Genomic DNA, 11,949 nt, shown 5'->3' with positions numbered 1-11,949 from the left:
CTCCCTGTGCTTGTGTGGGATTTCTCCAGGTGCTCCGGTTTCCTCCCACACCCCAAAGAGGTGCTGTTAGGCTGATTGGCAGTAATAATTTGTCCCTAAATCAGTTTCCCTCAATCTGGATGGCCATAAAATAATAGACAGGGGTCGTGGGTGGAGAGGTGGACTGGTGGTGTTGAGATGGCGGCGTGGGCTCGTTGGGCTGAAGGACCTGTTTCCCGGGCTGTTTTTGTTCTTTTTCTTTGTTCTTATTCTGAACTTGTGCTCATGACACAGCAGACCAGAAAGTACAGGCCACCAAACAGACAAGACAACAAAACTACACCATCTGCATGGACAACAAGAAGATGAAACTTGAGAAACTCGACATTCCCACCAGCAGCAACCAAGCCTCCCTCGTACCACAGTAGAAAACAGTACCAATACAGTGAAGTCCATTGTCAACTTGCCGGACTACACCCTTCAACCAGATGAAATCGAAGTTCTCAGTCGAGGGCCCAATTTCTGCCCCATTACCAAAATGGACCCATTGGTCATGCGGCAGAAGGAGAGAAAAACATCAGTCGAATGAGGCTCAGGCAGCCCTTCGACAAGCCTCTTGAGGCTCACAGCCAACCCAATGAGACAACCAGATTATCTCAGCTGATGAAGGAGCAGCCCTCCAAAAGTTCACAATCACAAATAAAACTACTGGACTTTAAGCTGGTTTAGCAATCAAATATCTGTTTGACTGAAAAAGTCGTTTAGCAATCCTGACTCTGATTGGCTGAGGCAGTCGCTCTACATTCCAGTTCCTTACATGATGATGCGGTCAGTTATGGAATTAGTCTCTGATTGGCTGAGTTGGCTGTTTGGCCAACTAGTCCCTTATTGGCCGAAGCAGTCATTTAGCGATCTAACCTCTGATTGGCTGAGGTTGTCGGTCGCTACTTTATCGGAGGGAGGAGATTGCACGAGATGGATGTACTGGCAAAGGATATACTGGCTCTGGAGAGGGTGCACAGGAGATTCACTGGGTTGATTGCGGAGTTGAGAGGTTTGGCTTATGAGGAGAGACTGGGCTATACTTACTGGAATTCAGAAGAATGAGAGGTGATCTTATCGAAACATATAGGAATATGAAGAGAACAGATAATATGGAAGCAAGGAAATTGTTCCCACTGGCGGATGAAACTAGAACTAGGAGGCATAACCTCAAAATAAGGTGAAGCAGACTTAAGAATGTGTTGAGGAGCAACTTCTCACACAAAGATTTGAGAATCTGCAGAATTCCTGCCCAGTGAAGCAGTTGAGGCTACCTCATTGAAAGTTTTTTAAGGCAAGAATAGACACATTTTAGAAAGGTAAAGGAATTAAGGGTTATGGTGAGCGGGCGGGTAAGTGGAGCTGAGTCCATGAAAAGATCAGCCATGATCTTATTGAATGGCGGAGCAGGCTCAAGGGTCCAGATGGCCTACCCCTGCTCCTTGTTCTCATGTTCTTATGTAGAGGAGATTCACTAGGATGCTGCCTGGTATGGAATATCAATGTTTTGAAAAAAAATTGGATATGCTTGGGTTGTTTTTGTTGGAACAGAAATGACTGAGGTGCAATCTGATCGTGTTGTCCAACATTGTGGGACAGAGGGACAGAGTGGAGAAGAAAGAGTTGTTCCCCTCAGTTGGATGGCCAGTCACGGGATACAAGGTTTAAGGTGAGGGTAAGGAGGGTTGTGAAGTTTTTTTTTAACCCAGTAGGCAGTGACAGTATCGAATGCCCTGTATTGCAGATTGGTAGAAGTGATTTGATTCGCAAACTTTAAAAGAAGTATCTGGATGAACACGACACACTTCCGTGCTATGGGCCAAGTGCTGGCAGATGGGGTTAGATGTGATTTTAACTGTTTATCGCGTGCAGGTGCAGACACATTTGGCCAAAGTGCCCCTGCGCTGTATGATTCTATCGTTCTATACCTCTCTCTTTTTTGTCTCCTTACTGTCCCATTTCCTCCATTTCTTCAAATCAGCCAGAAATTTGAAATGGAAGAAGATAGGGATCTCCAAACAGAATCTTCGAAAACTAAATAAAATGTTCGTCCTCCCCCACCCCCTTCTCCTGTCCCAATCTCAGTGTCCAGAAGCTACTCAACTCCCTCTCTCAGTTTGGGATGGGGCTGCAGATTCCTTCCTGACACTTCTAAAATCATTCTCCCAGGATATTTCTCCACAAGTTCAGACTGTCTGAATGGGTATGATTGGAGTTGCATCTAGTGACTATACTCTGGAGGCTTTCACGTCATGTCTCTTTCTCATATTTTCTTCCTCCCTCACCATCTCTATTTTGACCTTTTGTTCCACCTCCCTCTGTTTCACCTACATTCTTCCTTTTTCACCTTCTGCTCACTCTCTGTAATTGTGAAGATGGATGATCTTATCTAGGTCGTGACCCCGCATCAACCCACCCACAACCTCTCCTTCTATCCTCCTTCGAAGTACTTCTAACTGTCCATATCTTTCCAACTTTCCCTGCCTCTCATGCATTCTGTTTTCAAAGGAGTGATGCAATATTTCTGACCATCTTTGCCAAAAACCACAAATCAAATTGCTGCGAGGGGCTGAGAAGTGACACAAGATCTGGGGTCTCCAGGTTGGGGTTATTGCCCAGCTGCCAGTCTCTGAAGAAAAGCATCAGCAACAACCCTCTGGGATTGCTGATTTATAGACATCAATCAATGTATAAATAAACAAACAAACTAATACATTAATAAGCACGGGGTGGGGGGGGGGGCTTATTTTAAAACAAACTACCAAAGGAATTTACACAGTATGTTGTCACACTGCGTGCGAGTGTGTGTGTGTGTGTGTGTGTGTGTGTGTGTGTGTGTGTGTGTGTGTGTGTGTGTGTGTGTGTGTGAGAGAGAGAGAGAGAGAAAGCACGCGCATGCGTGTGTGTGTGTGTGTGTGTGTGTGTGTGTGTGTGTGTGTGTGTGTGTGAGAGAGAGAGAGACAGGAAGAGTTAGATGCTGGGGGAGATAAACAGGAATAGAGACAAATAGAGAGAGATGGGGAGAAATGTCTTTAAATATATTGTGAGTAGGGTTGAAAAGGGGGAGCCAGTCCAAGTGGTATACTTGGACTTTCAGAAAGCGTTTGCCAAAGTCACCTATAAGAAATTATCCTGCAAGATTAAATCACATAGGATTGGGGGAGTTGGATTGAGATGGTTAGAAAACTCGTTGGCAATGATGAAACAAAGAGTAGGAATTAATTGGTTCTTTGGAAATTGGCAGGCAGTAGGTAGTGTGATGCTAGAGGGATCAGTGCTGAGGCCCTAGCTGTTCATAACATATATCACTTATTTGACGCGTGAACAAAATATAAATACAAAATATGGCATCTCAAAGCTTGTAGTTGATACCGAATTGGGTGGAAGGGAGAAGAGTGACGAGGATGCAGAGGTCCATCAGCATGACGTGGATAGGTTGGGTGAGTGGGTAAATTAATGACAGATGCAGTATAATTTGGATAAATGTGAGGTTATTCACTTCGGAAATAAAAACAGACAAGAAGACAGATTACTGCCTGAATGGCTGTAAATTGGGACACAGGAATGTACAATGGATCCTGGGTATCCATGTGGACCAATCGCTGAATGTAACCGTGCAGGTGCAGCAAACAGTATAGAAGGCAAATTGTATGTGGGCCTTCATGGCGAGAAACTTCGAAGTAGAGAAGCAGGAATGTGTGTTACAATGTGGCTTGGTGAGGCACAATTGCCATATTGTGTGCAGTTTTTGTCCGGTTTTCAGAGGAAGGATGTTCTTGCTCTCGAGGAAGTACAGTGACTTTAATAGGCTAATTCCAGGGGTGGCACAACTGATCTATGAGGAGAGATTGGTTAGCTTCGGATAGTTTTCGCTGAAATTCAGGTGAATGAGTGGGATTTACATAAGAAATAGGAGCAGGAGTCGGCCATCTAGCCCTTTGAGCCTGCCCCGCCATTCAATAAGATCATGGCTGATCTGAAGTGGATCAGTTCCACTTTCCCGCTTTCTCCCCAGAACCCTTAATTCCCTTGACTGTCAGAAACCTATCTACCCGTGACTTTAATATATTCAGCGAGGTAGCCTCCACCACTTCAACGGGCAGAGAATTCGAGAGATTCACAACCCTTTGAGTGAAGAAGTTCCTCCTCAACTCCGTTCTAAACAGCCCACCACCCTTATCTTGAGGCTGTGCCCTCTCGTCCTGCTATCCTTTCTAAGCGAGAAGAATCTCTCTACCTCGACCCTATCCATCCCTTTCATTATCTTATACGAGTCTGTAAGATCTGCCCTCATCCTTCGAAAATCCAACGAGTACAGACCCAGTCTATTTAGCCTCTCTTCATAGTCTAACACCCTCATCTTTGGTATCAGCCTAGTGAACCTCCTCTGCACTCCCTCCAAGGCCAAAATATCCTTGCACAGGTACAGCGACCAAAACTGCACACAATACTCCAGCTGCGGCCAAAACAGTGCCCTGTACAGTTGCAGCAAGACCTCCCTGCTTTTATATTCTATTCCCCTCGCTATAAAGGCCAACATTCCATTCGCCTTCTTGATCACCTGCTGCACCTGCAGACTGGGTTTTTGCGACTCATGCACAAGGATCCCCAGATCCCTCTGCACCGTAGCATGCTGCAGCTTTTCACCCTTTAAATAGTAATCCCTCCTACTATTATTTCTGCCAAAGTGGATAACATCACACTTGCTAACATTATACTCCATCTGCCAGGTCCTTGCCCACTCACTCAGCCTATCCAGATCCCTCGCAGACTTTCCACACCCTCCACACAATTTGCTTTACCACTCATCTTCGTGTTGTCAGCAAATTTCGTCACCCTACGCTCAGCCCCTTCCTCCAGATCATCTATATAAATGGCAAATAGCTGAGGCCCCAGCACCGACCCCTGGGGCACTCCACTAGACACCAACCGCCAATCAGAATAGCACCCAAAATATCACCCATTGATACCATTTCATACAGGCTCATAAAATTCTAACAGGGTGACAACAGATGTTTCCGATGGTGAGAGTGTCCAGAACCAGGGATAACAGTCTGAGGAAACAGGGTAAACCGTTTAAGACAGGGATGTGGAGCCATTTCTTCACCCAAGCAGTTGGGAGATTGTGAAATTCATTAATGCAGGAAGCACCTGATGTCAAAATGTGTAGTGTATTAAAAAGGCGACTAGATATAGCATTTGGGCTGAATGGTATGGAAATTTATGGGAAGAAAGCAGCATTAGGCTATTGAGTTGGATGATCAGCCATGATTGTGATTAATAGCAGAGCAGGCTCGAAGGGCCAAATGGCCTCCTCCTGTTACTATCTTCTTTGATTCTATTTTAAACAGTAGGAGACAGAGATGTTGGAGAGAGACAGAATATATATGGGGAAAGTGAGCGAGAAGTATTCGAAGATAGATGGATAAATACGGGGAAAAAGCTGGACTGCGAGTTAAGAATGGAAAGAGTTTCGATGGGACCTGGAGATTGGGGAAGAAAACTGCAAAGGGAGAAAGGGATAGGATGGCAAGAGTCAGATTAGGAAAGAAATAGGGGAGATGTAGAGACAGGGAGACAAGAATGGTAAGAGAGACAAACAGAACAAGGAATCTGGAAACTAGAACCAGAACAAGCTGGGGGGAAATAACAGATTGAGGAAGAGATTTGAGAAGGGAACGAACAATCCTGAAGTGACATCAAAATCAATCAGCTGACCTGTCTAAAGAAGTGTTCAATCTGCTGTGGTCTGTTACAATTGGGTGTAGGAATGGATGGCAGATTGTATTGCCAATCTCTGACATACTTCTGTCCATTTCGGGTCTAATTAGAAAACCCGCCCTGTGTCAGCTAACCCTGTAACACAGATCAGATGAGAAATCCAACCTCTCGGTAATATTTGTCTGATCATAATTTGCAGATATGCTCCATCAAATTGATAGAAGTGTAATACACAGATTTCTGATCCCCTGCCCCGATTAACCAGGAATGGTGTATTGGCTGTTACCAGTCTGCAATGCTAATCTTGAACTGAACTCCTCGAACAACAGCACCACATAGGGAAGTCCTGCCCGTTAGATTGATGCTGAAATCTTCTCCTTATTGTCGGTTCAGAGATGGAGAAATATTCACATTTTTTGTCACTAATTTTCAGGTTCTTATCCCTTGTTTTTTTTTTCTCTGACAGTTAATGTACTGGGAATTGTGATCCTGTGTCGGGGAAAGTGTGGCCTCTCCACCTGCACCACTCGCTACCTGGTGGCCATGGCAGTGGTGGATCTACTGTTCATCATCATAAACCCCACCCTCAACTACATAAATAATTATTATTTCCCCCTGAATTTCCTGTCCCTCACATCTGTATGTCGGATGAAAACTGTCCTGGAGACTTCAACTGCAGACTGTTCTGTCTGGTTCACTGTCACTTTCTCCTTTGATCGATTTGTGGCCATTCGCTGCCAAAAAATGAAAACTAAATATTGCACTGGGAAAACTGCAGCTGTAGTTCTGGCAACAACTGGCATCCTGCTCTCTGTGAAAAACATTCCCTTCTACTTTGTATCTGAACCTCAACTGATAATCGACAATGCCGAGTGGGGCTGTAATGCCAAGCCAAGTGTTTGGACTGATCCCTGGTGGATTGGTTTTAACTGGTTTAATCAGGTTTTAACCCCACTGCTCCCATTCAGTTTAATCCTGTTGATTAATGCTCTAACAGTCAGTCACATTTTAGTGACCAGTCGAGTGCGGAAGAGTCTGAGGGCTCAAAGTAAAGGAGATAATCGCAGAGACCCCGAAATGGAAAGCAGAAGGAAGTCAATGATTTTACTCTTTAGCATATCCGGAGTTTTCATTCTGCTCTGGTCGGTTTATGTTGTGAAATTTTTCTATGTAGATGTGAGAGGATTAATGTATCCCACTATTCCTGAATATACATTCCAAAGAGTTGGATTTATCCTGCGAGATTTAAATTGCTGCACAAACACATTTATTTACGCAGTGACTCAATCCAAATTCAGGGAGCAGATCAGAATCGCGGTGAAATATCCGGTTATAGCAATTACTAATTTAATAAAGAGACAAAACTGAGCGACATCCAGTAAGCCTGATTAACTGACTTCCTCAGCCAATAATAGACTGGGTCAATAATTGAACATCTCAATCAAACGCTCAATTTCTAACAACTGCGACAGCCAATCAGAGATGGGATTGCTAAACGAAAACCTCAGCCAATAAGAGGGTGGATCGCCAAATGACTGCTTTGGCCAATTTGGGACTAACTGGCTAAACGGCCACCTCAGCCAATCAGAGGTTAATTCCCTCACTGTCCTCGTCAGCCAGTAAGAAACTGGATTGCAGAGTGACCACCCCAGCCAATCAGAGGCGATTGCTAAACGACTGGATCAGCCAAACAAATATCTGATTGCTAAACCAGTTTAAAGTCTAACAGTTTTATTTGGAATCACGAACATTCGGAGCGCTACTCCTTCATCAGTTGAGTTAATCTGGTTGTTTCATTGGGTTGGCTTCAAGGGTCGTCAATGAACTTCCAGAGCCTCATTCAACTAATGTTTTCCTCGGTGTCTGCCACAAAACCAGTGGGTCCATTCTGGTGATGGGACAGAAATTGGGCCTTCGACTGAGTACTTCGATTTCATCTGGTTGAAGGGTGTAGTCCGACAAGTTGACAACAGACTTCCCTGTAGTGGTATTGTTTTCTACTGTGGTACCGGGGAGGCTTGGTTGCTGCTGGTGGTGATGCCGAGTTTGTCAGGTTTCCTCTTCTTGTTGTTCATGTAGGTGGTGTACTTCCGATGTCTTTTCTGCTTGGTGGTCTCTACTTTCTGGTCTGCAGTGTCCTGAGCGCAAGTTCAGAATATTGCCTCTATCTTAGTTTCCACGTTGTGGCATCCGCTGTAGAGCTAGTGTGCAAGGTGGTTGAGGAGTGTGAGAGAGATGCAACGGCAACATCTCTTGGCACAATCTGTATAGTAGGTCGTGTTGACTGAGTTCGTGATCTGTGTCCTTTCAGGACCTTGTTTGCTTTCTTGCATTTTGTAGGAATTTGATGTCTGTGTCGATGTAAATGATATAATTGAAGATCCCCTCCACTTTGAAGCGACGGTTTGTGCTGTTGGTGATGTCCGTGAAGTAGAAATGCCGACATTGGACTGGAGTCACCACAGAAAGAAATCTCACAACACCAAGTTACAGTCCAACAGCTGTATTTGGTAACATGAACTTTTGGAGAACTGCTCCTTCATCAGGTGAATGGAGAGTTCACAAACAGGGCCTATATAGATCGACAGAATTGCAGGTAATCAAGTCTTTACAGTTACAGATAATGCGAATGGAGGGTGAGATAATCACAGGTTAAAGAGGTATGCATTACCTCAAACCATGACAATTAGTAAAATTTTGCAAGCTGAGGCCAAATGTTGGTGTTTAAATGTAATGTGACATGAACCCAAGATCTGGGTTGAAACCATCCTCACACATGTGGAACTTGGCTGTCGGTCTCTGCTCAGTGATTTGGTGTTGCCATGTGTCTTGAAAGCTGCCTTGGAGAACGCTGACCCAATGGTCAGAGGTTGATTGCCCCTGACTGCTGACCTGTTCTCTGACAGGAAGGGGACACTCCTGCCTGGTGATTGTCCTGCGGTATCTATTTATACAATGTCGTAGCGTCTGCATTGTTTCACCAATGTACCACACCTCAGGATATCCTTTCCTGCGGTGTGTAAGGTAGACCACATTGGCCGAGTCACATGAGTATATATCGTGTGCCTGCTGGATAGTGTCCTCATTTGTGATGGTAATATCCATGTCGATGATCCGGCACGTCCTACAGAGGTTGTTGTCTGGTGTCCAGATCGCTATTTTCCTGAAGGTTGGGTCGTTTGCTGCAACAATTGTCTGTTTGAGGTTGTGTGGTTGTCTGAAGGCAGGTATTGGGGGTACGGGGAGGCCTTGACCAGATGTTCATCTTCATCGATGACACGTTGAAGGCTCCGAAGAAGATCTCATAGCTTTTCTGGTCCGTGAAAGTACTGGATGATGAAGGATAATGAGTCGGTCATGTCCTGTGTTTAAATTCTGAGGGGGTCGATGCAATGCTGATCGGAGAAAATGTCAGCAGTCAAGCCCGCTCATCTTCCGATCTTTGGGTCAGTGTCCTGCAAAGGTGGCCCTCAAGACACACGGCAATGCATAATCACCGGGCAGAAACTGATAGCCAAGTTCTGCAAGAGGGCGGCCTCAACGTTGAGTTCTTGCTATACTGCATATCGTTCTCAGTATTTGGCCTGAGCTTGTGAAATCTTGCTAACTATCCTGCCTTGAGACAATTCATACTTCTTTAACCTGTGAGTCATCCTCTCAACAATTGCATTTTCTGGAGCTCTAAAGACTTAATTACCTGTAAAGACCCGCATTCCAACTACTTACTTGCATTTGCATCTGTGTGTGTTTATAGTATATATATGCTGTGTGTGTTCGTCCAGGTCCCACTCACCTGAGGATGGAGCAACGCTCCAAAAGTTTGTGATTCCGAATAAACCTTTTGGACATTAACCAGGTGTTGTGAGATTTCTTATTGTCTCTTAGCATCATTCCCTTTGTCAAATAATAAAAAAAAAACTCCAGCCTTCCCTCTTATCACAAGACCTTTTGTTCTTTCTTCCTCTCCCTCTGTCTTTCCTCTGACTCTGCACTGGTTAGAAAAAAACCTAAATATCTGAATTCTTCCTAATAAAAGACCACCGAAATGAAACATGCTCTCCATTTCCCTCAGTTTCACAAAATGTTCTGTTGTGAGATGGCATTTGTAATATGTGCAATGTCTTGTCTTTGGGTAAAGGTTGTTCAGTTTTCCCGTTCTGAACCACACCTGCCTTAATAACATAGGGAATATCATAGAATCCTTCAGTGAAGATGGAGGCGATTCTAGTCTGCACTGAACACAAACCAACCCATGCCCTATCTCCATAACCCCACGCATTTACCCTCGCTAATCCCCCTGACAATAAGGGGCAACTTTGCATGACCAATCCACCTAACCCGCACATCTCTGGAATTTGGGAGGAAATCGTAACAGCCGGGGGAAGCCCACCCAGACGCGGAAGGAACATATCGTCTCTGAACAGATAGTGACCCAAGGCAGGAATCGAGCCCAGGTCCCTGGTGCTGTGAGACATCACACCAAACCACTGGTTAGGTAAGGTTAATAAATAAAGGAAACCCATTTTAAATAATAATAATACACCAGATGAGTCACCATTTTCCGCAAGAAAGCAAACACAATGTGAATGACTATTTTTATTTTCATTCATTCATGGACGTGATGTCGCTGGCTGTGCCAGCATTTGTAGCTTGTGTCTAGTTACCAATCAACTCAATGGCTTTCTTAACCCTTTTACAGGATAGTTATGAAATAAGCATAGTGATGAGGATTTGGAGTGATGTGTAGGCCAGAATAGGAAAGGGCGGCGGATTCCCCAGTCTATTCAACTTCACTTCATAACAAAAATTCCGCAGCACTGGAGAACAATAGACTGCAATGTTACAATTCTGGATCAGAATCTGAGATCAATACGCTACGATGTTCCAATACTGGATAAAAAGCTGAGAAGAATAGACAGCAATGCCTCAGATTCTGAGAGCAATAGACCGTCACGTTCCTTCAGTTCGAGTTCCACCATCCGCTGTAGTGGGATTACGACCCAATGATCCACCAGACATTAGGTGAGTTTTTCAATTAATAGTCTAGTGATAATACCACTCGGCCATTTCCTCCCTAACTTATGTTGAGGTTATTGGAATATATCTTTGGTTTGGATGGAGACGAGGAGTTTAGTTTATTTAGAAATGTCACAAGCCTGCTTATATCAACACTGAAATGAAGTTACTGTGGAAATCCACATGTCGCCACACTCTGGCGCCTGTTCGGGCAAAACTGATGGCGAATTTAGCATGGCAAATGCACCCTAACGAGCAGGTCTTTTGGACTGTGGGAGGAAACCGGAGCACCTGGAGGAAACCCATGATGACACAGGGGGGGACACACAAACTCCACACAGTGAACAAGGCCAGCACTCAAAATCTGGTCCCTGGCACTGTGAGGCAACACTATTAACTACTGTGCCACCACAATGCAGTCGCTAGTGATTTTGCTCTCTATGCTTCAAGTGGCAAGGACAATCCAGTTAATTGCAGGCCATGAGCCCTACATCAACGGTAGGAAAGTTATTGAAGAGGATTCTTCGAGAAGGATCTGTTCCCATTTGGAAGTAAGTGGACGTATTAGTGAGAGGCAACATGGTTTTGTGAAGGGGAAATTGTGTCTCACTAACTTGATCGAGCGTTTTTGAGGAAGATGATTAACGAGGAGAAGGTCGTGGATGTTATCTACATGGACTTCAGTAAGGTCTTTGACAAGGTCCCTCTTAGCAGACTAATGCAGAACATGAAATCACATGGGATCAGAGGTGAGCTGGCAAGGTTGATACAAAACTGGTTCGGTCAAAGAAGACAGAGTGTAGCAGTGGGAGGTTGTCTTTTTCTGAATGATGGTTATGACAAGTGGCATTCCTCAGGATCAGAGCTGAGAACTTCCCTTTTTGCAACATTGTGTATGACACAACGGTTGCAAGTTTGTGGATGATACAAAAGTTGATGGATTTGCAGATAGCGGTGAGGACCATAAGAGGATGCAGCAAGATATGGATCGATTGGAGACTTGGGCGGAGAGGTGGAAAAACGTAATTTGACCTCACTGGAATGGCAGAGGTTGAGGGGTGACCTGATAGAAGTCTACACGATTATGAGAGGGGTGGATAGAGTGGGTAGTCAGAAGCTTTTTTTTCCCAGAGTGGAAGAGTCATTTACTCGGTGGCATAGGTTCAAGGTGCGACGGTCAAGGTTTAAAGG

Source organism: Carcharhinus amblyrhynchos, unplaced genomic scaffold (assembly GCF_965287045.1).
Source record: "Carcharhinus amblyrhynchos unplaced genomic scaffold, sCarAmb.v2.hapA scaffold_38, whole genome shotgun sequence".
Lineage (NCBI taxonomy): Eukaryota > Metazoa > Chordata > Chondrichthyes > Carcharhiniformes > Carcharhinidae > Carcharhinus > Carcharhinus amblyrhynchos.
This window is presented reverse-complemented; position numbering follows the sequence as displayed.